General features: G+C 40.9%; 1 long non-coding RNA gene across 1 annotated transcript; it reads right to left on the minus strand.

The window, feature by feature from the left end:
- Window positions 1-1,126: 1,126 nt before the first annotated feature.
- LOC140492114 (uncharacterized) lies at window positions 1,127-13,965 on the minus strand. The gene is made up of 3 exons (XR_011963499.1): window positions 13,811-13,965; window positions 12,623-12,751; window positions 1,127-2,236 (listed from the first exon to the last, which is right to left on the minus strand). It is a non-coding gene; the product is annotated as an uncharacterized lncRNA (long non-coding RNA).
- Between the last annotated feature and the right edge of the window lie 11,132 nt (window positions 13,966-25,097).

Raw genomic sequence — 25,097 nt, forward strand, 5'->3', positions numbered from 1 at the left:
AAGGTACAATGGGGATCTGTTCAGTTATTGGATGACCCTGGTGCCTCAAAAGTATGTTAATATGGTCTTGTATAATTAAAAAATGCTTTTGAGTGTGTTTGTTATATATGTGTAGAGACTGTGTACAGAATCAAACCGCTCTAGTGACTATATATGTAAATAAAGCTGTTTTATGAATAAAATATATTTTTGAAATAAAAAAAACTTTCACTGTCTGCAAATCTATTCATACTGTTGAGACGAACAACCCTTATTTAATTCCAAATGCAAAAGCAATTGCTCTGTTTGTTCTTAGTTCATTTTTCCAATTTAATAAAATTGAAGGTTACAAACTGATGAAAGCCTCCTCATTTAATCTTGACAATGTTTCATGTCAGCACGGATGCAACGGGAAGAATACTTTTCCTTCAGACAGGGTTAGAACATGGTGTAGCCCTAAGAGGGGCTCAGCTTCCTTACTGGGGCTGCAGATGGCCCGGTGTGGCGATCTCTCGGCTCAGCGTGTTGATCTCTCGGCCTGAGTTGTTGGCCTTTCAGTGCCCAGTGTGGCGTTCTCTCGGTCCAGTGTGGCAGTCTCCTGGCCCAGTGTGCTGCTCTCTTGGTGGCCTAGCATAATGTCCTCTCAGCCCAGTATAGCCTCAGCGTAGACTTTTGGTCTCAAGGTGATTGCTCGAAGTGCTGTCCCATCGTGGCTAAGCACTTAAGAAAGACTATAATGTTTGAACTTGCAGCTTTTTTTCTTTATTTTCTATTTAAATCTATGAAGGTGTCCCTGTACTATAATCACTACAATGTTTAACTTTTAACTTTGTTTTTTTCTGTCTACCTTGATCCTTAACATTCTGTACCTAGGTACTTGAACCTCAGATGGTGCCTTGTGTGGCAGCATGATACACTTTTCACTGTTCTCTAGTAGTTTTGTACTTGAGTACACATGACAATAAAATCAAAGATAAATTGACAATAATTCAGCTGGATGAAAGTAAAGACTGCAGATGCTGGAGATCAGAGTCAAACGTGTGGCACTGAAAATGCACAGCAGGCCAGGCAGCATCTGAGGAGCAGGAGAGTCAACATTTCAGGAATCATCCTGATGAAGGGCTTATGCCCGATACGTAGACTCTCCTGCTCCTCAGATACTGCCTGACCTGCCATACTTTTCCAGTACCACACTTTTTGACAAGAATACATAGCTGAAGATGTAAGATGAACTGATAGTTACTTATTTGTTGAACTTGCATCATGATACAGGAGGTAAACTGAATGATGGTGGAGGGACAAGGCAACTCAGCACCATTGTGTGAGGAGACTTTTGGTGGGGGCGGGGGGGGGGGGGCACTATGCATAGAGATAAGGTAGTGCCAGGAGACGTTGAGCCAAAGGAGTAACTATGTGTGAAAGGGGCACCTCGAATGATCAAGGTCCTTTGATCCTCTGTCACCTTGTTACTGGTGTTGCGAACCAGTGACTGCAGATCTGTGCACATATCTGGCAGTTATTGTGTGTGCTGGTACTGGAACTCAATGACAGTCAGCAACCTTGCCATGAAGACAACCAAATGCACACATTACAGAGCCACCACAATACGGCTGGCATTGATGGACTCCTCCAAACTTACATTCAGTTTACTGAGTGTCATTGGCAAGCCTGCCTGCTGCTGCTCTGTTGGTTTTTGATGCATTTTGAAAATGTTATTAATGGTCAATACCAGAAGTCCTCTCCTGCTCGATCTAAAGCAACCCTCTGAGTGCCAGTAACCTGCAGCATTTCTTTCCAGGTATGGAGATGGGCCAGTGATGTTGCCACAAGAATGCTTTAAAGAGCAGGATAAAGATAATTCAGAGAAGGTTTACTAGATTGATACATAAAATGAGTGGGTTATCAGGAAAGGTTGGACATGCTAGGCTTTTTTCCGCTGAAGTTTAGACGAATGAAACGTAACTTGATTGAAGTGTATAAGATCCTGAATGCTCTTGACAAAGCGGACTTGGAAGGATGTTTTCTCTTTTGGGTGAGTCCAAAACAAGGAGGCACTGTTTTAAAATTAGAAGTAATTATTTTAGGGCAGATTGTAGGAGAATTCTTTTCTCTCAGAGAATTCTGAAATTTTGAAACTCTCTGCCTCAGAGGTGGATGGATCACAGCAGGTCAGGCAGCATCCATGGAGAGAACATTTCCTCGTTTTCAGTTCAGTTCCAGCATCTGCCGTAGTTTGCTCCTCCTGGGTAGAATCTTGCTGTGTGGAAGGATCAAACGTTAATGAGGGTAGATGAAAATGTGGAACCAAGACACAAACAGATCAACCATGATTGAATGGGAGACCAGGTTGAGGAGCCAAATTAGACCATAAGATATAGGAGCAACAGTAAGCCATTTAGCCCATCAGATCTGCTCTGCCATTTGAACATGGCTAATATGATCAGGGGTGGCATGGTGGCTCAGTGGGTGCAGTGCAGTAGCTCAGTGGGGTTGGCACTGCTGCCTCACAGCACCAGGGACCTGGGTTCTATCCCAGTCACGGGTGACTGTTCGGACATTCTCCATGTGTATGCGTGAGTTTCCTCTGGGTGCTTCAGTTTTCCCACAGTCCAAAGACGAGCAGGTTAGGATTGCCCATGCTAAATTGGCCATAGTGTCCAGGGATATCCAGCCGAATGGATTAGTCATGCAGGGGAAATGCAGGGTTACAGGGATGGGTGAGTCTAGATAGGATGCTCATCAGAGGGTTGGTGTAGACCTGATGAGCCTTATGGCCTGCTTCCATGATCTATATGTTTCTTAACCCCCATTCTCCTGCTTTATCCCTGTAAACATTGCTCCCCTTACTAATCAAGAACCTATCTATCTGCGTTTTAAATACAATCAATACCTTGGCCTCCATAGCCTTCTCTGACAATGAGTTCCACAGATTAACAATCTGCTGGCTGAAGAAATTCCTCCTAATCACAGTTCTAAGGGTGATCTCTTCTCTCTGTAAGACCATAAGACATAGGAGTGGAAGTAAGGCTAATTCTAAGGCTGTGCCCTCAGGTCCTAGTATTCCCACCTGACGGAAACAAATTCCCAGTGTCCACCTTTTCTTAGCCATGCATTATCTTGTAAGTTTCTATTAGATCTCCCCTCAACCTTCTAAACTCGAATGAATACAATCCCAGGATCCTCAGCTGTTCACCATATGTCAGGCCTACCATTCCAGGGGTCATCCGTGTGAATCTCCGCTGGCAACATGACCTCCCAACTACTGTATTCAATACTCTGACCAATAAAGGGAAGCATACCAAATGCCTTCTTCACTATCCTATCTACCTGCGAGTCCACTTTCAAGGAGCTATGAACCTGCACAGTTTAAAAAATAGTCTATGCCTGTATTCTTTTTCTCCAAAGGGCAAGACCTCACATTTGCTCACATTTAATTTCATCAGCCATTTCTTGGAACACTCTCCTAAATTGTCTAAATCTTTCTGCAGCCTCCCCACTCCTCAGAACTACCTGCCTGTCCACCTAACTTCTTACCATTGGTGAACTTCACCAGAATGCCCCTAGTCCCTTCATCCAGGTCATTAATATATAAAGTGAACAGCTGCGGCCCCAACACTGAACCCCGCAGGACACCATTTGTCACTAGCTGCCATTCTGAAAAAGAAACTTTGATCTCAATTCTCTGCCTTCTGTCGGACAGCCAATCCTCAATTCATGCCAGTAGCTCACCTTGAACACCATGGGCCCTCACTTTACTCAACAGCCTCCCGTGAGGCACTTTATCAGAGTCCTTTTGGAAGTCTAGGTAGATAACATCCACTGAGTTTCCCTGGTCTAACCTACTTGTTACCTCTTCAAAGAATTCTAACAGGCTTTTACCTCCCCTTACTAAATCCATGCTGACTTGTTCTAATCCAACCCTGCACTTCCAAGAATTTAGAAATCTCATCCTTAATGATGCATTCTAGCATTTTGCCTACAACCGAGGTTAGGTTAATTGGCCTATAATTTTCCATTTTTGGTCTTGATCCTTTCTTGAACAAGAGGCTTACAACAGCAATTTTCCGAGCATCTGGGACTTTCCCTGACTCCAGTGATTTTTGAAAGATTGCAGCCAGTGCCTCCACTATTTCTTCAGCCACCTCCCTCAGAACACTAGAATCTAGCCCATCAGGACCTGGGGATTTATCAATTTTTAGATCTTTTAGTTTTTCTAGCATTTTCTCTTTTGTAATGGCTACCAAACTCAACTCTGCCCCTTGACTCTCCTTAATTGTTGGGATATTACTGTGAAGACTGACACAAAGTACTTATTAAGTTATTCAGCTATTTCCTTATCTCCTGTCAGCAGTCTTCCTGCATCAATTTAGAGCAGCCCAATTTCTACTTTTACCTCTCATTTGTTTCTTATGTATTGAAAGAAACGTTTACTATTATTTCTAATATTACTGACTAGCTTGCCTTCATACTTGATCCTCTGCTTCCTTATTTCTCTCTTCGTTATCCTCTGTTTTTCAGTCTTCCCAAACATCTGATTTCCCAATGCTGTTGGCCACTTTATAGGCTCTCTCTTTTTCTTTGAAATGTTTCCTGGCTTCTTTTGTCAGCCATGGCTGTCTAATTTACTCTGCGCCCCCCCCCCCCCCCCCCCCCCCCCACCACCACCTCATAATCTTTCTTTTCTTTGGGATGAACCTCTCTACTGTGTCCTCAATTACACCCAGAAACTCCTGCCATTGTGCCATTGTTGCTCTACTGTCTTCCCCACTAGGCTCTGCTTCCAGTTGATTTTTGTCAGTTCCTCTCTCACGCCCCTGTAATTACCTTTATTTAACTGTAACACCATTATATCCGATTTTGCCTTCTCTCTTTCAAACTGCAGACTGAACTCTACCATATTATGATCGCTGCCTCGTAGGTGTTCCCTTACTTTAAGATCTTTTATAAAGTCTGGCTCATTATGTAGCACTAATTCCAGAATAGCCTACTCCCTTGTGAACTCAATCACAAGCTGTTCCAAAAAGCCATCCCATAAGCATTCCATGAATTCCCTTTCTTTGGATTCACCGGCAACATTATTCACCCAGTTCATTTGCATGTTGAAGTCCCCTATGGTCACCGTGACCTTGCCTTTCTGACATGCCCTATCTATTTCCTGGTCATCTTGCGTCCCTGGTCCTGGCCACTGCTGAGAGGTCTGCCCTTGAGTGATGTGCCCTTGGGTCTTTGTCTCTCCTGCATCTTCTCCAGGTCTCTACTTCTGCTCCGATTTCATATGTTGTATGAGATGTCAGTATCTGAGTTGATGGAGAGCCTTGCTGGTGCTTCTGCTGAGGGGACTGTGCCATTTTCCTCAGAATGGAGGGGGAGATGTTGTCTGAAGGGACTGGTCTGTTCAGGACGGAAACTATTGGTCATTCTTCTCTAACAGACGTTTTGTTAACAGAAATTCATTATAACGCAACTGATGAATTGGGGACACTGTTTCTAAAGTCCGAACTTTTCAAACGTGTGTTGGCTGTTATGCAATTATATCACTAATACTTTAAATGCTATTTCTAAAGCATGATTTTTCCATAACACGGGTTTGCTTGAGAACAAAACCATTGTGTTATAGAAGAACTGTCTGTAGGCAGATGTCATTGGTGCCTGTAGGAGACAAGACAGTGAATGAGATCAGAAATAGAGCTATAAATTTGGCTTGTTAAGAATACATTCAGAGTGGTGTTAATGGGGGAACAGTGCAGCACTTAACAATGAATCTTACTTAGTTACTGGGAAATGGAGGGTGTTCACAGTCCTCCATTGGTAAAACAAGATTATTCCCTCATGGAGGTGAGCAGATGAAGTATGGGCAGTCTACCAGCTGCCTCGGCCTCCTTTGTCCTTTTGTGGGCTGTTTTCTCCTGCATTGTAATGGGGGCAGGGGATTGAATGAGATGAAAGTGGCTGGCACAGCTGTTAGTGTTGGTGTAGTTGGAGAGTTGGTGTCCCAAGTGAGTGGTTATTAACCTTATTGCAACATTGCTCTGCATTCCTCTGGACCATTGAAGTGGTAATTTTAGATCAGGCTGGTGGTGCTCTGGTCTCCTCTGACAGACCTGAGGTAAGAGGATGGCCCTCCTCTGCACCAGTTTGACCACTAGATCCCTGGCAGCTAAACAAGGAACTAACTTGTCTGTACTGGCCATTTCCAGAGTAGCTGTTCCCACTTTGAAACTGTGGAAGATAGTTCCTGGCTTGCAAAGATTGTACAGCTCAGGTTTAAGTATGGCAGTGTCAGCTGGAAACCAGAAGGTCCTGGCAACAGTGAGCACCTCTGCCACTGGTGAGCACAAGATAGCTTGAGAGCTTTTCCATAGAAGCACAGTACATGCACATTGTGGTGAGCAGTGTAAAAGCTGGCACTCACGAAGTGACACTCTCGGAAATTAACACATATCCAAATTTTGGAGAAATTCAGCTGTTAGTTAAATTTTACCATTTCCTCCTTTGTACGTTGTATGCAATTACATGCTTGTACACACTTCATGGTATAATTTAAAATCAACAGCAGAGTTTTATTATTTAACATTCTTGATAAGAAAGTAATTGCAATTCGTATTGTTCATGATGAAAATCCCAACACCTGGAATAATGAATTTAGAGGCACAGTTTCAATTCCAAGTATGTGTTTTCTGGAGCATTTTTAAATAGGCCACATCCCAGTTAAATTCTTAATACAGAACCACCATTCTATTCTGACATGTCTTTTATATCCAGGCACAAATGCAGTGACTACTGAAGTGTTCAAAACCTGCACATGGAGTTTGTGTGCACAGCTATTGCTAAGTTTCCAGCTGTTGAACACATGGTTTATCTCATCTCTCACTATGATGCATTACACCTCAGGTACAAAAGAGTTGTTGGTGACGTTACACCTCCAAAGTGTGTTAATTGCAAATAAATCTTCTTCCATCTGTTCCATTCTAAATTCAGATTATTTTGCTGTGGGGTTGGGGGAGAGATGGCAGAAAGAAAAGGGGCCTTGGCACCTTCTGTGAAATTAGATCCTGGGAAGGAATCATTACCTTTCTAAGAGTGCTGAGAGTAAGAGTAGATACTGGCCAAAGTAGACAAAACAAACCTCTCCTTCTCTTCTGCATCTTTTAAACACCATTCTGCAATTTTATACGTGAACTGTGGTGTACATTCACAATGTTGAACTATTACCCATGTATTTGTTTAGTTTCCAGTAAGGGTGGCTAATACTTACACAATATGGTACATCTAGTGACATTAATAATGATGTTAAGATCTGGCACCCTATATGTTAAAATTTGCTGATAGAGGTCCAACATTGATGGTGTGACTCCATGTTTCTTATGGTATCAGTGTAACTGGAATGTATCCCTGCCCAATATAACTAAAAAGATTCACTACACTTTCAACAATTAATTTTACACCAGTTGCTGAAATACAGCTAATGATGCTAATGAAATATATCCCACTTATTTTAAGTCAATTTTTTAAAATATTTATTCATGTGTTCATGGTGTTTGCATTTATATAATAGAGTAACATGGAAAACTATTTTCCATAGAGATATAAATGTTGAAAAAATTACAACATAACCTATTTATCACAAAATCCTTATTTATATTAAATATGCTTAAACAAAAATATTCTGAAAATCAGTCTAATGAAAATCTTGTTTCTGTAATATCTGACAGTTACCTAAAATCTCCAGCAGTAGATGCCAGCCTGTAAAGAATTTGCACTATTATTTCCAGACTAATTACCATACAATCAAATCACAGCATGGAAACAAAGCAGCAGCTAACATTCACCAGTAAAATCGCAAACAAACAAAACACAGCCATGCAATGCTGCCTCAATGCCGGGGACATGGTTTCGATTCCATGTCTGCATGGAGTTTGCACATTCTCAACATGTTTACATGGGTTTCCTACAGCTGTTCCAGTTTCGTCCTACAGTGCAAAGATATCCAGATTAGGTAGATGTGCTATGCTAAATTGCCCATAGAGTCCAGGGATGTGTAGGTTAGGTGGGTTAGCCAATGGAAATGCAGGATTACAAGGATAGAGTAGGGATCTGGAGCTGGGTGGGATGCTCGTTGCAGGGTTGGTGTGGACTTGATGGGCTGAATGGCCTGCTACCACACTTTCAGAATTTTATGATTCTATAATTTGGTTTGTCTACGGTTTCCTTGCAACACCTCACAGAAATAAATTGTTATAGATCAGAAAATTGAAAACATCATAGATTTAAGATAAAATAAACCTAAATTAACCTTGTTATAACACGGGGTAAACCCTCTGCTCATTTACACTAGCCACACAGAAAAGATTCCCCCGTGCTGTAAATTGTTAAAATTCAAGAGACGAAGAACTATCCCAGAGGTCACTATTTAAAGTAACAATTAACAACTTTATTCTTAAAGTCCAACAAAGAATATTAAAACCAATAGCTTACTTACAATTCCTTTCTCTTAAACCTATCTTTTACCTCCCACTCTACATTACCGGTTTGATAAAAAGAGATCCCAATTAAGATTTACAAAAATAAAATAATCACGTTTCAAAACCAGTCAGCTATGCCGATTCTCCTTTGAAAATTCTCTCCAGATCAGCCTCAATGTTCTGGTGCGCACTCCTCCACAGACAGGTACCTTTCAGAGAGCTCTTCAGCTAGCAGTCTACATTTGTTGGTCTTCGGCAATTCTCTCCCTAACTGTTCAAAATGTCTGGTTTTATACCCCAAAACATCAGATTGTTTCATTGATTTTAATATTATCAAAATACTAAATTGAAATTTAATTGGATTTTGGTACATTGGAGCATAATTTAAACTGATTGGCCGAATTTGATTTTTTTTTGTCTCATGGCAACTCAACTGCAGCTATTTGTATCGACCAAGTTTTATTTACCTTGTTCAGGGCTCTCTGTGCTTTGTCAGTCTTTGCTAGTTTTTCAACTCTTCTAAAGGTACAGTACACCTCTACACTTTCACAACAAACTGAAGGAACTCAGATTAACAATCCAGAGTGTCCTGGAGTTTTAATAGCTTAACACTATAAGGAAGTAAATAGACTGTAAAAACAAACAGATTCCTCAAATCAACCAAAGTAATTACTTCCAATAGGATAAATATGAATCATTTACAGATCAGTGATATGGAAAATAAGAATACTTAAAGAAAATCAAAGAATACAAGCATATGAAAGAAAAAAAAACAAGTGAGGGCCATCAGGATTATCATTCCCATTGCTTCTAATAATCACCTACTTCGAACATTGAGTAACACAGCCAAGTCACAACCTCATCTGGAAGTAAAAAGGTTGGTTTGAAAAATCTTTTGTGACATTCCTTCATGATCTCCAAAAGAAAGGGAAGCAAATTGCAGGGGACAACATCAATAATCACAGCTGTGAACTCAACTACTTTCCATAACTCTCCATTGTCAGAAACTCAGTTTATTTTTCAAGGTTTTCAATCGAGCCATTCTTGCTATATGTTCTGGTAATCTATTACAGACGTGACAAATCTATGAAAAGAAGTCAGTCCTACCTTTGAATCTACTTATTTCTAGGTTTCATACTTATGACTTTTAATTCATCTATTGCTAACCAGTCCAAATATTTATTGCTTTAAATCATGGTGCTGTAAAGTTTATGTTATCACAACAATAAAATCTGGTTAACTGCATAGCCACAAAATCTACAACTGGGTATCACAGACTCTCCCGGACACTCTGATGAACTAAGCATTGTTTTCCTGACTTCATATTGTATCTTTCTTACCAGGTTTCTTTTCAAATGGCTTCTTACTATTAATTAAGATCATTAAATTTTATCAGTTATGAAACTTTCCCTGACCCAACAACTTTAAATCCTCTCTTGCTGTACAACCTGCAAGCAGATATTTTCCTGAATTACTCTGAGCTAGATAAAATGCACTAATGTGTCCATATTGAAGAATATTTGTTACGCATGGGTTCATTCTCTCAATGTATCCAAATCAGCTGGTATTCTTTGTATTTGTTTGCAGTTCCTAAACTCCCATATATCACTGAAAATTGTTCCTTTCATGCTGTAATTATAATGTATAATAAAGATTATGTCATGCCATAGAGCTCATTTATTGCAAGAAAACATCAGTCCTAATGAAGGATCTCAAACTATAAGATCAACCTGTTTTTTTCTACATTTCAGGTGTTTGTGAACCTGTTCTGTGTGTTTAACCTCATTGAAAGCTCCAGCTAAAAGCTTTAAGTAACATTTCCAAAACTTTCTGACCTTACCATCCACCAAAAAAACACAAATGTGAAGTACTTGTGGAGCAATTGTCTTATTCAAACAAAAGGACATTGATAAATGAGACCTAATATTGACCACATTGAGAGCTAAATAAATTATAAACCAGATATTTGTGATATCACCATGAAAATACCTCACAAATAACATGAAATTTAAATTAAAGCTTGTGTAAATAAAAAGTTGCATCAAGTCCTAGCAGAAATAGCACAAAGGCAAAGTTATGCAACAATAAATTAAAAGCATACAAAACTCAATTAGGAGCAAACAAGGAAATATTCTACCACAGTACAAAGGTTCATAAGGGCAGCCATGGAAAATAATACTTTCCCTCATGACAAAGAATGCCAACGTACTGATTAACATTTTTAACAATTGTGCTTTTTTGAAATTTCAAAGCTTTTAGCCAGTGCAATTATAAATGCCAGGCCACAAATGATTAACTCTATACATGATGCTTTCTTCAGGGAGGTGAGAATGAGGAATTGGGAATATTCCCTACATTGTGATCCTGCCTCTAATCTAAATATGCTGGAAAATAAGAGTTGCATCTCTTGGAGGGTGAGTTGCCTAGAACTGAACCTACCGCTCAAGCCAAAGGAAAGATGGTGCTGAAATGGCCAGATTTAAAGGTCTGTTTTCACTGTCAGAAATATCAGTTCACTTCTTGAACAAAGTCTAAAGTCTATTCACATTATAAACAGTACAAACAGAGCCCACATGTCGTCCTGTTCCTCCCCTCATTCGAAGCAAAACGCTCAGAGACACAATATAGTTATACCTCCTTCATCTTTATTCGAAGCCCTGGAGGGAGAGAGAACAATCGCCCATGTGCACAGAGACATGAGTTCATGGTCTTCTCCGGAACAACAGTTTCTCAATGAACTATATAGTCATCTTACCGGGAGGAGCATCCCAATAAGGCAACATACATATTGATTGGGTGACCATTACAATCAGTGAGCATCAACAGTAAAGATTAAGCCATCTGCTGTAACACAATGAATAACTGGCTTCACATAATTAATACTTTTCACCTTGTTAACTGATGTTGCATACTGAATGCTACGCCAACTTGTTAAATGGCTCTACATAATGAATGCTTTTGTACCTTGTTAACCCATTACCCTTTTCTGCAGCACCCCATTGTTAACTGTAAGTTCTTATCTGATCTGAGTCATGCTCAGCTGAACCTCTTGTTTTACAAAACTCAGAACTTAACTCTTTCCCTGCCTGCTTATACCTATACACATTCTCATTCCCTCCTTTTATCATTTCATGATCATCAATGACACTACCAGCTTTCATAAGACTCTGACAGCTTGTATTTAAGCAATTTATTGACACAGCATTCAATAATTATAACAACAAAAATTACTAGCCCGTTACAGTAATTCAAGTTTGAAGAATCCTCCCATGTGGAAAAAATTCACCATTAAAGTTCTTAAATCCACAGTCTTTAATGACCACTCCATCCCTTCCAAGTCATAGAGTCATAGAGATGTACAGCATGGAAACAGACCCTTCGGTCCAACCCATCCATGTCGATCAGATATCCCAACCCAATCTAATCCCACCTGCCAGCACCTGGCCCATATCCCTCCAAACCCTTCCCATTCATGTATCCATCCAAATGCCTCTTAAATGTAGCAATTGTACCAGCCTCCACCACTTCCTCTGGCAGCTCATTCCATACACGTACCACCCTCTGTGTGAAAAAGTTGCCCCGTAGGTCTCTTTTATATCTTTCCCCTCTCACCCTAAACCTATTCCCTCTAGTTCTTGACTCCCCGACCCCAGGGAAAAGACTTTGCCTATTTACCCTATCCATGCCCCTCATAATTTTGTAAACCTTTTTAAGGTCACCCCTCAGCCTCCAATGCTCCAGGGAAAACAGCTCCAGCCTGTTCAGCCTCTCCCTAAAGTGGAAATGAGCCAGTTCTCCAAAATCTCCTTCACTAAAATCTAACCTAAAACAAAATTCAGTCTGTCCTTGCACACCACTCCATGGAGAAAACTGATTGCTTGGATAAGGGCAGTTAAGTGCTTCATAAAACTGATGAGACTTCCGCACTTATGAGATGCTTCAGATGGAGGACACCGGTGTATCTGAGTGTGCATTATTACAGCTGCAGCTGCAGGATAGGTGCATGCAGCATTCTTTGCTGCTTCTGCTCCCGCTCAGCTGTTAAATGTAACAAAGCCAACTGGCTGTTGTGATGTTAGTTTGATCAGTGAACCATCATATCCCTTAAATGACTGAAAAACAAGCTAAAGCTCACGTGGTTTAATGTCCATAGGAAGGCCACTGACAAAAAGCATACCAACCTCCTCTTCACTGTTGCTAGCTTCTTTATTTTTCATTCTCATGAGTGGGGAGCTGATTGAATCTGTTGGATCAGGTTGTGGAAGGGTGGGCCATGGTCCGAAGGCGTGCTTTACCTTTGAATGGAGAAACTTTAGAGAAGATGTTAGCTGCTGAGTATCTTTGCATTTACTCTCTCATTCCTTCCTTGCCAAGGTGGTTATCAGTATGAAGACAGTCACACATTTAACTACACTAAATTGTATCTGCCTAATTCAACATTCTTTGAATTCTTGAAGTCTGTTACTCTGTTCACTATTTATGGCAGTATCAAGTTTTATACAATCCATAAACTTCTAAATTGTACTGTCTAAACAATTCAGTCAATTATAAACAACAATCAGTGGTCCTAAAATCAAACCCTTGGGTACACCATTCAAGTTAGTCAAAGATTATTTTCCTTTAACAAATTGATACTTGGCTAATATGAAAGCTGTCAGGAAAAGTATTTCAAAAGTCTGGAACAGCAAGAAAACATGTTTCCTGTGCTTTAGCAATTGAAGAGGCAGTTTCAGTTCAGATTTAAATCTCAAATGTTCATGGGAAACAAATGTTGGATAGTTTAAAATATGTTCTCCAAATGAAACTTCCCAAATAAAACAGTCGGAATAACAGTGCCAATTTTGGTAGAGATAAACATTCTTTGAATTTGCAATATGAAGGGGGTCAATGAAGTCTTAACAATAATTAACAGAATTTAAGCAGCTCAGCCTTACATTCTAATATTCTCCAGAGAATATTAACAAAACATCAGACTAAAAATGCAGTCTTCTTTTTGCGAACACTCTGGATTAAAAACACAGCAGCAAAGATATTTTAATACAATAGTCTCATCTGGCTAAAACATAACCAGTGACCCAACAGTTGTTTTTTTTTAAACAGGCATTGTAGAATTTCAAACAAATCAGGGATTCAAGGCACTCAATGAATTTACTTTAAGGTTAAATGTTTGATTATTTTAAAAAGGACATAACGTTGTGCAATTTCAATGTAAAAACAAAATCTGCCCCATTACAAAGTCCACAAAACACATTGAATTGAGATCCGAATTCAAACAAGGCAAAACAGTTACTTAATGGGATTTTCTGAAACAGGATTTTAACAAACCAAAATTTTTAAACATCAAACCCTCTCAGCATGGCACAATTTACATTGAAGCTTCCCTTTTCAACCCAGGTATTGGTGCAGCCTTAATTTCAGCGTTTTCTCGGGGTTATTTTGCATCCTCTCACCGAAGTTACACTTATGAAAAGAGAAAGCCCTTGCAGCGGACCACATGGAGCCACAATCCAAGCCACTCTCTTCCCCCAGAACAAAGACTCACAGAGCCTCAAATTTCGCCACTAGGGGACTTTAACCGCATTCTCAATTTGCTCCTCACGGGGGCTCAAACCCCACTTAAACAGTGAGAACCTGAACCCCACGTAAACACAGAGAACCCAAATTCCACTTAAACGCAGAGAACCCAAACTCCACGCAAACACAGGGAACCCGAATCCCACTTAAACGCAGAGAACCCGAATCCCACTTAAGTACATAGAACCTGAATCCCCTGAAACACAGAGAACCGAACCCCACTGAAACACAGAGAACCCAAATCCCACTTAAACACAGAGAACCCAAATTTCATTTACACAGAGAACCCAAATCTCACTTAAACACAGAGAACCTGAATCCCACTTAAACGCAGAGATCCCGAATCCCACTTAAATACACAGAACCTAAATCCCACTTAATACACAGAACCTGAATCCCACTGAAACACAGAGAACCCGAACCCCACATAAATATAGAGAACCCAAACTCCACTTAAACACAGAGAACCTGAACCCCACTTAAACACAGAGAACCCGAACCCTACTTACACACAGAGAACCTGAATCCCACTGAAATGCAAAGAAACCGAATCCCACTTAAACACAGAAAACTCGAACCACAATTAAGCACAGAAAACCCAAACCCCAGTTAAACACAGAGAGCTCGAACTTTACTTAAATACAGAAAGCTCGAAGCTCACTTAAACACAGAAAGCTTGAACCTCAGCACAGTGCAGAGGACTTGAACCTCAAATCAACCCACCCAGTAGACTTGAACCCCAGTACCACACAGAGGGCTTAAACCTCAACCAAACCTACCCCAGGGGACTCGAACCCCAGTACTGTGCAGGGGACCTGAGCCTCAACCAAACCCACCCCAGTGGATTCAAACCTTTGTACCCTGCAGAGGATTTGAAACTCAATCACACCCACCCCAGGGTACTTGAACCCTAGTACCACGCAGTGGACTTAATCCTCAACCAAACCTACCCCAGGGGACTCAAACCCCAGTACTGTGCAAAAGATTCTAACCTCAACCCAAACCCATCCCAGTGAACTTGAAACCCAACACCACACAGAGGACCCGAATCTCAACCAAGCCCATCCCAGGGGATTTGAACCCCAGTACTACACAGAGGACCCGAATCTCAACCAAGCCCACCCCAGGGGACTTGAACCCCAATACCGCACAGAAGACTCGAACCTTATCCCAAACCCACCCAGGGGACTTGAATCCCAGTACCGTGCAGAGGACTCTAACGTCAACCCAAATCTACCCCAGGGCTCTAGAACCCCAGTACTGCACAGAGGATATGAATCTCAATCACACCCACCCCAGAGGACTTCAGCCCTAGTACCACACAGAGGGAGAGAGAACGATAGCCCATGTACACAGAGACATGAGTTTACGGTCTTCTCTGGAACAGCAGTTTCTCAATGAACTATGTAGTCATTTTACAGGGAGGAGCACCCAGATAAGGAAACATACGTAATAACTGGGTGACTGTTACAATCAGCGAGCATCAACGGTAAAGATTAAGCATCCGCTGTTACACAATGAACAGGTGATTTCACATAATGTATACTTTTCATCTTGTTAACTGACGTTACATACTGAATGCCAACTCACCTTGTTAACTGGGTCTACAGAATGAATGCTTTTCCACCTTGTTAACCCATCATCCTTGCCTGCAACATCCCATTGCTAACTGCAAGTTTTTATCTGAGTCATGCTCAGCTGAACCTCTTGTTTCACAAGACTGAGAACTTATGTTTTTCCCTGCCTGCTTATACCCTATACATATTCTCATTCAGAGGTAAACCTGTCAAAACTATCCAACATACTTCCTCTAGGATAGATAAGTAAGTGTGACACTGTAGTGTAGAATCCAGTTGAGCATTAGAAGAACACTGAGCCATCAAATGCCTATCTCCCAGATTAGCTAAAGGGAAATACCCTGCAATATAGAATCCATTATGCTTTGGGGGATATTCACAAGCTCATAAATCTGTCAAATTATTCAAACACAAACAGAGAGCTGAGCTATTTTGCAAAAATAAATAAAATTATTAGTAAAATATAAATAATATACTCTAGATCTCACACTCAGTGTGATGAAAGGGGGAGATTTGGTAAATTAATATTCTATTTAGTAACTTGAATTTCAAACTAGTGGCAATTGGTTTTTGACCTATTCTTTCATTGGCCTTAAAAATTAATTAGGCCAGTCTTTCCAGGACATTGATTTGAAACCAATATGTGTTTCCCAGAATGTAAATGAAGTTTGTTTATACTGTGATTGTGTACGACTAGAAAAAGAAAGAATTAAGCCATTAGCTTAGCAGAATCCAGGAAGAGCAATGTTTATAAAGTTATTTCAAAAACTTTCAGACAGTTTGAAGTATACTTGACTAAAATCATATACAAGTAACATTTCTCGTAAGTAAAGGAGAATGTTCAGAGCAGTTAAGTAGATCAGCTACTTTAGTGAGAGGGTGGTGTGTGATAACTTCCAGACCAAAAGTTCTTAGTTTAGACTTACATTAATAATCCAAAGCAGAGAATGCCTAAGATCTCAATTGAATGAGTCAAAGAAAAAGGCTTTGCAGCTGATAGAACTGAGAAAAAGTAATAGGGGCAAAGCTACAAATTTGGAAAGGAAATTTCTTTTGTTTTTGAGTAACTGAAAAGGATAGTGTTGTGGAGTAGATACGGTTCTATTTTGCTGTTTGTTTTGTAACTTTTAAAACTGTTATACAGATGACTTTAGGTGTTTTATTTTACTTTTATTGTTAAAATCAAACTCACAACCTTGTGAGCTTATTTTTCAGTGAAAGACTACCACTTAAATTTTAAAAAAAGACAAAATGTGAACTATCAAGTCAGATTTTATTCTGGGACCTGACCTGTCAAGTAGTAACATAAACCAGTGTCATAACAGTCTCCTTTTAATATTGTATATTGAGAATGGCACTTGGTCTAGTAATAGGCTGCTCAAATGCATTTAAGACAATTTTGCTTTAACAATGCTGTTTTTCACTTAACAGCTTGTCAGATGTCAGATGTCGCAACCTGGCAAACATAATTTTCTTTTTCCATTCACAGCACTGTCATCACTCACTTCAGTGAACAGAGATATAACTTGTGCTGCAACATTTTACAAAGAGCTGCAAAAGGAGGTTAATATCATTTTTACCCAACTTTTATACTATTTCATCTCTAATCCATGGTTCACACCTTCATTCTATAACATGATTAGAAAAGATTCCAAAATACAGGCACCTTGATGAATGCTTTCAAAATGGTACTAGCAACTTCTAAACAGCAGATTGTGGGGTTCCTGACCTGCAACCTTTCAAACTCTGCTGAGAAAATCCAAAGATGGAAACTCTGCATTTCTTTTCTGAGTCTCAACTCCATGTCGTCTTATCAAATCCACCCTTTTGTCTTTGTTCACTTTGTGATGACAATGTTCAGATTCACCATCCTCCACTGAACTGGGGAGGCAATGGCCTAATGGTAGACGAGTAATCCAGAGACCAGATAATGTTCTGGGGACCCAGGTTTGAATCCCACCATGGCAGATTGTGGAGTCAATGATTAGAGTCTAATCTTAATGATGAAACTATTGTCAATTGGCATAAAAACCCTTTAGGATAGAAAACTGCTGCATTTACCTGGTCTGGCCTACTTGTGTCACCCGAACCACAGCAATGTGGTTGCCTTTTAATTGCCCCCTAATTTATGATGGGCAATAAATGCTGGCCTAGTCAATGGTGCCCACCTGCCACGAATCAATAAAAGGTAATCCCAAATGCCAATGATGAGTGGAATTTCTGTTGCTGCAAGAGAAAGCGAAACATTTTGCTGTTGTTAGAATGAATGAGTGTCATTGAATGAAACTCTCAGAGGTAGTTTGCCAGTTCAAATCAGATAGGAAAAGCATTTCTTTGTTTTCTCATAACTTCCATGAGTGGATGTTTGAACACATCCAGAACACACATAGCAGTCCACCTTTGTCTTTGGCAGTTAGTTAAATCGAGGACATCTTTTCTCCACTTTAAAAGTGTGGGTCCTGAGGTGAAGAAATCGTCCAATGCTGGATCCTCAAACCCTGCTACAGGTGGTACTGGTGGTGTTTGCTGAATTTGGGCGGGGGTGCTGGGGGATGAGCAATGCAGATGGACATTCATGTTTTCACATGCTCCTTTCTGCTGTTCACACTTGTTTTCAGTTTGGGTCTGGCCATACTTACAGATTCTCACTCTCCTCCAGATTGGATAATTTCAGGCTACAGATGTTTACAGGTCATTGGAAAACTCTGCAATATGCTTTAAGGAGTGAAATTCTCCATGCCTTCGTGACAATTCCCTGCTATGTTAAAACCTGGTATAGATAGCATATCTTGGAAGTTTTGTCAGTCAGGCAAATGATGTGTCCCAACCCAACACAATAGACTGATTGTAACCAGTAGCCCAATACTGGAGGTTTTGCCAGGGAATTTGCAGGATTTTGCAGAGGCATCCCTGATGTTATTTCTTAGGAATTTGGATTCCTTGGCAGAATATGTATTTGCTATAATCCTTTATTTAGACTTTTTAGCTTTACTTGTAATTGAAATTAGCGCTAAGGCATATTAAGATTTTACTCCAGTTTAGTTGCCCCTTGAGACGGTAGTGTTGAGCCTCCTTCTTGAACCACTGCAGTCCACAAGCTGTCGGTTGACCCACAATGCCATATGGGGGGGGAGTTCCAGAATTTTGACTAGAAAAGTGAAGGAACAACAATGTATTTCCAAGTCAGAATAGTGAGTGGCTTGGAGGGGAGCTTGCAGGTGATGGTGTGGTGTGCTGCCTTTGTCATTCTAGATGGAAGTGGTCATAGGTTTGAAAAGTGCTGTCTGAGGATCTTTGGTGAATTTGTGCAGTGCATCCTGTGGATTGTTTACACTGCTGCTACTGAGCGTCAGTGGTAGAGGGAGTGGATGCTTGTCGATGTATTACTGATCAAGCAGGCTGCTTTGTCCTGGATAAGCCTTGAGTGTTGTTGGAGCTGCCCCCATCCAGACAAATAGGGAGTGTTCCATCACACTCCAGACTTGTGCCTTGTAGGTGATGGACAGGCTTAGAGGAGTCAGGAGGTGCATCACTCACCACAGTATTCCGAATTTCTGACCTGTTACTGCAGCCAATTTGTTTATGTGGTGATTCAAGTTGAGTTTCTGGTCAATGAAAAGCCCCCAAGATTTTGATCGTGGGGGATTCAGTGATAGTAACACCTTTGAATGTCAAGGGGCAGTGGTTAAATTGTCTGTTATTCGCAGTGATCATAGCTTGGCATTTTTGCGGCGTGAATGTTACTTGTCACTTGTCAGCCCATGCCTGGATATTGTCCAGATCTTACTACATTTGGACATAGACTGCTTCAGTGTCTGAGTCACCCAGAATGGTGCTGAGCATTGATGATGCAACTGAAGATGGTCAGGCATAGGACACCACCCTGGTGAACTCCTGCAGAGATGCCTTGGAGCTGAGATAGCTGACCTGCAACCTGCACGACCATCTTCCTTTGTGCTAGGTGTGATTCTAACCAGCAGAGCGTTTGACACTGATACCCATTGATTCCAGTTTTGCAAGAGCTCCTTGATGCCACATTCAGTCAAATGCAGCCTTGATGTCAAGGGCTGTCACTCTCATGTCACAGCTGGAATTCATTGATTTGACTACGTTTGGACTAAGGCTGTAATGCAGTCGGGAGCTGAGTGGCCTGGAGGAACCCAAACAAGGTGGTTACTAAGCAAGAGCTGCTTGAAAGCCCAGTTGATGACACCCTCCATCACTTCACTGATGTTTGAGAGTAAAATGATGGGGTAGTAATTAACTGGATTGGATTTGTCCTATTTTTATGTACAGGACATACTCAGGTAATTTTCCACATTGCCAGGTAGATGCTAGTGCTTTAGCTGTATTGAAAGAGCTTTATCCATTTCCCAATCACTAAGCCTAAACTACAAAGAAACATGCATTGTTCAACTAACTAGATTTGTTTCCCACATTTTCTAGATTTTGCAAACTTACATTTTGCTACACATTAAATGGGATAATTTTGGCCTTGGATTTTGTGATTGTCAACACAATAATAGGGAAATTGTAAATCAATCTATTGTGTTTGGTACTAATCATTCATTTAACCAAGTTTGTTTTTAATAAAACTTCCAGGATATATTAAGGTATATTACATGCAGAGGATCTAAATGAATTGTTGGAGATTTGCATTCTAGAAATAAATTAACAAGACTCTGACAAAAGGACCAGAATATTCACTAGTGTGTGCAGTTAATGACATTGCCTTCTAGTCTTATTCAGTGGGTTAAGTTTTATATCGTATGAAAAATTAATGTATTTGTATTTCTAACAATCTGCTTAATTTAAAATTCTTGATATACCATGACATTTTCATATTTGGACGTAAAATGTCGTCCTCTTCTGGCAAGAAGTGGTAAGACTATTTGTGATTTTTGTAAAATACAAATTGAAAAAGTATTGTGAGATTAGTTGAATTATAGAGTCATACTGCAAGAAAATAGATCCTTTGGTCAACTCATCCTTGCCGACCAGCTATCCCAATCTGACCTTGTCTCAACTGCCAGCGTTTGACCCATATCCCTCTCAACCCTTCCTATTCATATACACATCCAGATCCTTTTAAATGTTGTAATTGTAACAGCCTCCACCACTTTCTCTGGCAGCTCATTCCATACACACACCACCCTCTGTGTGAAAAGGTTACCCCTCAGATATTTTTTAAATCTTTCCCCTCTCAGTTTAAAACTATGCCCCATGGCTTTTAGCTCCCCCATTCTGGGAAAAAAGACCTTAACTCTTCATCCTATCCATGCCTCTGTTGAGTTTATAACAGGGCGCCAGGGAAGATATTGCCAGCATACTCAGCTTCACCCTATGACTAAATCCTCCAGTCCCGACAATATCCTTGGCAATTTCTTCTGTATTCATAGAGTCATAGAGATGTACAGCATGGAAACAGACCCTTCAGTCCAACTCGTCCATGCTGACCAGGTAGGTCCCTTTTAAGTTTTCCCCCTCTCACCCTAAACCTATGCCCTCTAGTTCTGGATTCCCCCATCCCAGGGAAGAGATTTTGTCTATTATCTTATCCATGTCACTCATGATTTTCTAAACCTCTATAAGGTCACCCCTCAGCCTCTGACCCTCCAGACGAAAAAGCCCCAGCCTATTCAACCTCTCCCTACAGCTCAAATCCTCCAACCCTGGCAACATCCTTGTAAGTCTTTTCTGAATGCTCTCAAGTTTCATAACATCCTTCTGAGAGGAGGGAGACCAGAATTGCACATAGTATTCCAAAAGTGGCCTAACCAATGTCCTGTACAGCTGCAGCATGACCTCCCAACTCCTATACTCAGTGCTCTGACCAATAATGGAAAGCATACCAAATGCCTTTTTCATTATCTTATTTACCTGCAACTCCACATTCAAGGAACTATGAACCTGCACTCCAAAAGTTTTTTGTTCAGCAACGCTGCCCAGAACCTTACCATAAAGTGTATAAGTCCTGCTCTGATTTGCCTTTCCAAAACTTCACATTTACCAAAATTAAACTCCATATGCCACTCCTCAGCCCATTGGCCCATCTGATCAAGATCCCGTTGTGCTCTGAGGTAAACATCTTTACTGTCCACTACACCTCCAATTTTGGTATCATCTGCAAACTTACTAACTATACCTCCTGTGTTCACACCCAATTCATTTATATAAATGAGGAAAAGCAGTGGACCCAGCACCGATCCTTGTGGCACACTGCTGGTCACAGGCCTCCAGTCTGAAAGGCAACCCTCCACCACCACTCTATGTCTTCTACCTCCAAGCCAGTTCTGTATCCAAATTGCTAGTTCTCTCTGTATTCCATGCTAACCTTGCTAACCATACTAACCAGTCTCCAATGAGGAACCTTGTTGAACGTCCTACTGAAGTCCATATAGATCACCTCTACTGCTCTGTCCTCATTAATCTTCTTCGTTACTTCTACAAAAAACTCAATCCAGTTAGTGAGACATGATTTTTCACGTACAAAGCCAAGTTGACTCTCAGTAATTAGTCCTTGCCTTTCCAAATACATACACGTCCTGTCTCTCAGGATTCCCTCCACCAACTTACCCACCAACGATGTCAGGCTCACCGGTCTACAGTTCTCTGGTTTTTCCTTAACACCTTTTTTAAATAGTGACACCACTTTAGCCAATCTCCAGTCATCCAGCACCTCACCTGTGACTACCGATGATACAAATGTCCCAGCAAGGGGCGCAGCAATCACTTCCCCAGCTACCCACAGAGTTCTAGGGTACACCCGATCAGGTCCTATGCTGTTAGTTCCAAGGTGTACAATAACCTCCTGTTGGTCCCTCTCCCCCTTGAGAACATTCTGCACCCTCTCTGATCTTGACACCATGGAGACAACACACCATTCTGATTTTTCACTGCCGGCCACAGTAACATCTGTCTGTGTCTCTGACTAGCCAATTCCCTACCACAATCGATTGCTTAGAACCTGACATACCCCTCCTTACACTAAGCCATTCTCAGTATCAGAAACTTGGCTGTTGGTGTTACATTCCCCTGAAAGTTCATCATTCCCTACATATTCTAAAACAGCATATTTGTTTGAGATGGGCATAGCTATAGGAGACTCCTGCACTATCTGCCTCCCTCTCCTACCTTTCCTGGCAGTAACCCATCTGTCTGACCGTATTTGCAGCTTTTCTCCCTTCCTATAACTACCATCCATCAAACTTCCTAGTTCCTGTAAATTCCTTATTGCCTCTAATGTCTGCTCCAATTGATCTATGTGATAGGACAGGATTCCTAATCTCCCACATCTGACAGGAAGAGCACATCACTCTACTAAAGGCCATCCTTGCTCCTTCACAACCTACAGACCCAGAAAATAGCACTGTTTTATTGCTGTAAAAAACTGCTCCAGGCTAACAATGTTTATGGTTTATACTTTTAAAATTTAATCAAAAGATAGATCTCAATAAAACATATAATCAAGACAGAACCCACTCTACTCAGTATTGTACTCCCGCAAGTTTAACAACATCCATCCTATGGGAGGACAACCAGAATTTTACCAGCAATTTAAAAGTGGTCTCAATGTTTTGACCAATGAAGTGTATGCCAAACATCTTCACCAGCCTGTTTACCTTTGACTCCCCTTTCAAGGAATTACACACCTGCACCCCGAGAGGATTTTGTGCAGCAACACTCCTCAAGGCCTTTGATACTTAGAATGTCATAACTTGGATGCAATTTATTTCATAAGCAATTTTGGAGGCAATTAGGAAACTGAAAAATACCAAAGGCCCAAATCAGTTAAACTAGCTGTTCTAGCAGTTACAACAAACAACATATTTCTCTTCAAGAAACTTATCTAATTTCCCAACAAAGAGCTGAAAGATATTTGATACCACAATCACTCATGATTAATGATTCCAAGACCCCCAAACATCCTTTTGGTAAAATATTTCAATTGCATCCAAAATTATCTCTCTTTAATTTATATTCTATCTTGTAGTAAACCACTTCTTTACATCCCTTCCCTTACTATAAATACGTCCAACACACCTCCATGTTTCCAAAGAGTTGAAGCAAATGGTTTATACTCTGCTCCAGTTATCAGCTTTGGAACTTTCAACGTTTTTACATGAAGGCTATAGCTAATGAGTTAGGTACTGGTCAACACTTAGAGTGTCTGGACAATATATTTTAGTTTATCATCTTTTCCTCTCTTTATACAGTCTGAAATTGCACTTACTTTCTTGGTGATAACCAAAAATTCAGAGGATGAAGGGGGATTTGTCTGCACTGCTCTCTGTTTAGGTGACTTTCCAAAGTCTTCAGCAGTGTTTTCCTACTAACTCCATGGGCTGAATTTGACCAGAAATTGGCTGTGTTAATTTTACCAGGTTTGAAGGCGGGTTTCTCTCTCAGAACCTTAGCGGATTTTCTCTTGCTATTCTCGGCAACTCACCTCATTAGCCATGCACCATGCATCTGTGTTGTGTTGCTTACACATTGCCCTACTCACCAAAAGTGGAAGTACTCACCACTGCTGGGACCTCCCCGTGCTATATATAAAACACAATTTTTACACAGGTTCAGTGCATTCAGTCCAGACCTCCCCTACACGGACTTCACTACAGTACATCATACGTACTCCAACTCTGCTACTGTATCCACCTCCTATCAAGGCTCATGGACTACCACTTTCATAATGGCATGTCACACATTCCCTCGTTAACTTTCGTCTATCCCATTCCTCTGATTCAGTAGCCCTGTGTGCCCTCAGCAGTTTGCTTCACTCACTCAAGACACCAAACTATTGCTCCCCCACCTACAACAGTGCTAACGGGTGTGCCAGCCATTTTCAACACAATCAATGCCTCCCTTTGTCTCATTCCAGGAGGAAATGACCAAGTAGAGGGGTGGTGGAGTCACTGACATTCAGCTCCACAGAAATCTCCTCACAGGACACTGCAGTGATGACTGGGCCTACCACCTCCACCCTGAAAGAGAGCTCAAGCTGAAGAGGATGCACCTACATCTGGGAGGGTATATTCGATATGTCTGGACCCTCTATACATAAATACCCCTTGGACTCTCTGACCAAAAACTCTAAGGTCAACAGACTCCACTATAATAAAAACAGAAATTGCTGGAAAATCTCAGGCGGTCTAGCAGCATCTGTGCAGAGAAATCAGAGTTAACGTTTCAGGTCCGGTGACCCTTCCTCTGAACACCCTGAGGAAGGGTCACCGGACCTGAAACGTTAACTGTGATTTCTCTTCACAGGTGCTGCCAGACCTCCTGAGTTTTTCCAGCAACTACTGGTTTTGTTCCTGATTTATAGCATCCGCAGTGTTTTCAGTTTTTATTTAGACTCCACTATAAGACAGGCTGACTCTACCTCAGCAGTGACCTCAAGTCTGCACCTAACCAAAGTAGGAGGGAAAGGAAGATGACAACTTTCAGGTCATGGGTGACATTTCTTATAAATACAGTATCACATTTGTAAATATATGTTCAC

This window comes from Chiloscyllium punctatum, chromosome 20 (assembly GCF_047496795.1).
Source record: "Chiloscyllium punctatum isolate Juve2018m chromosome 20, sChiPun1.3, whole genome shotgun sequence".
Classification (NCBI taxonomy): domain Eukaryota; kingdom Metazoa; phylum Chordata; class Chondrichthyes; order Orectolobiformes; family Hemiscylliidae; genus Chiloscyllium; species Chiloscyllium punctatum.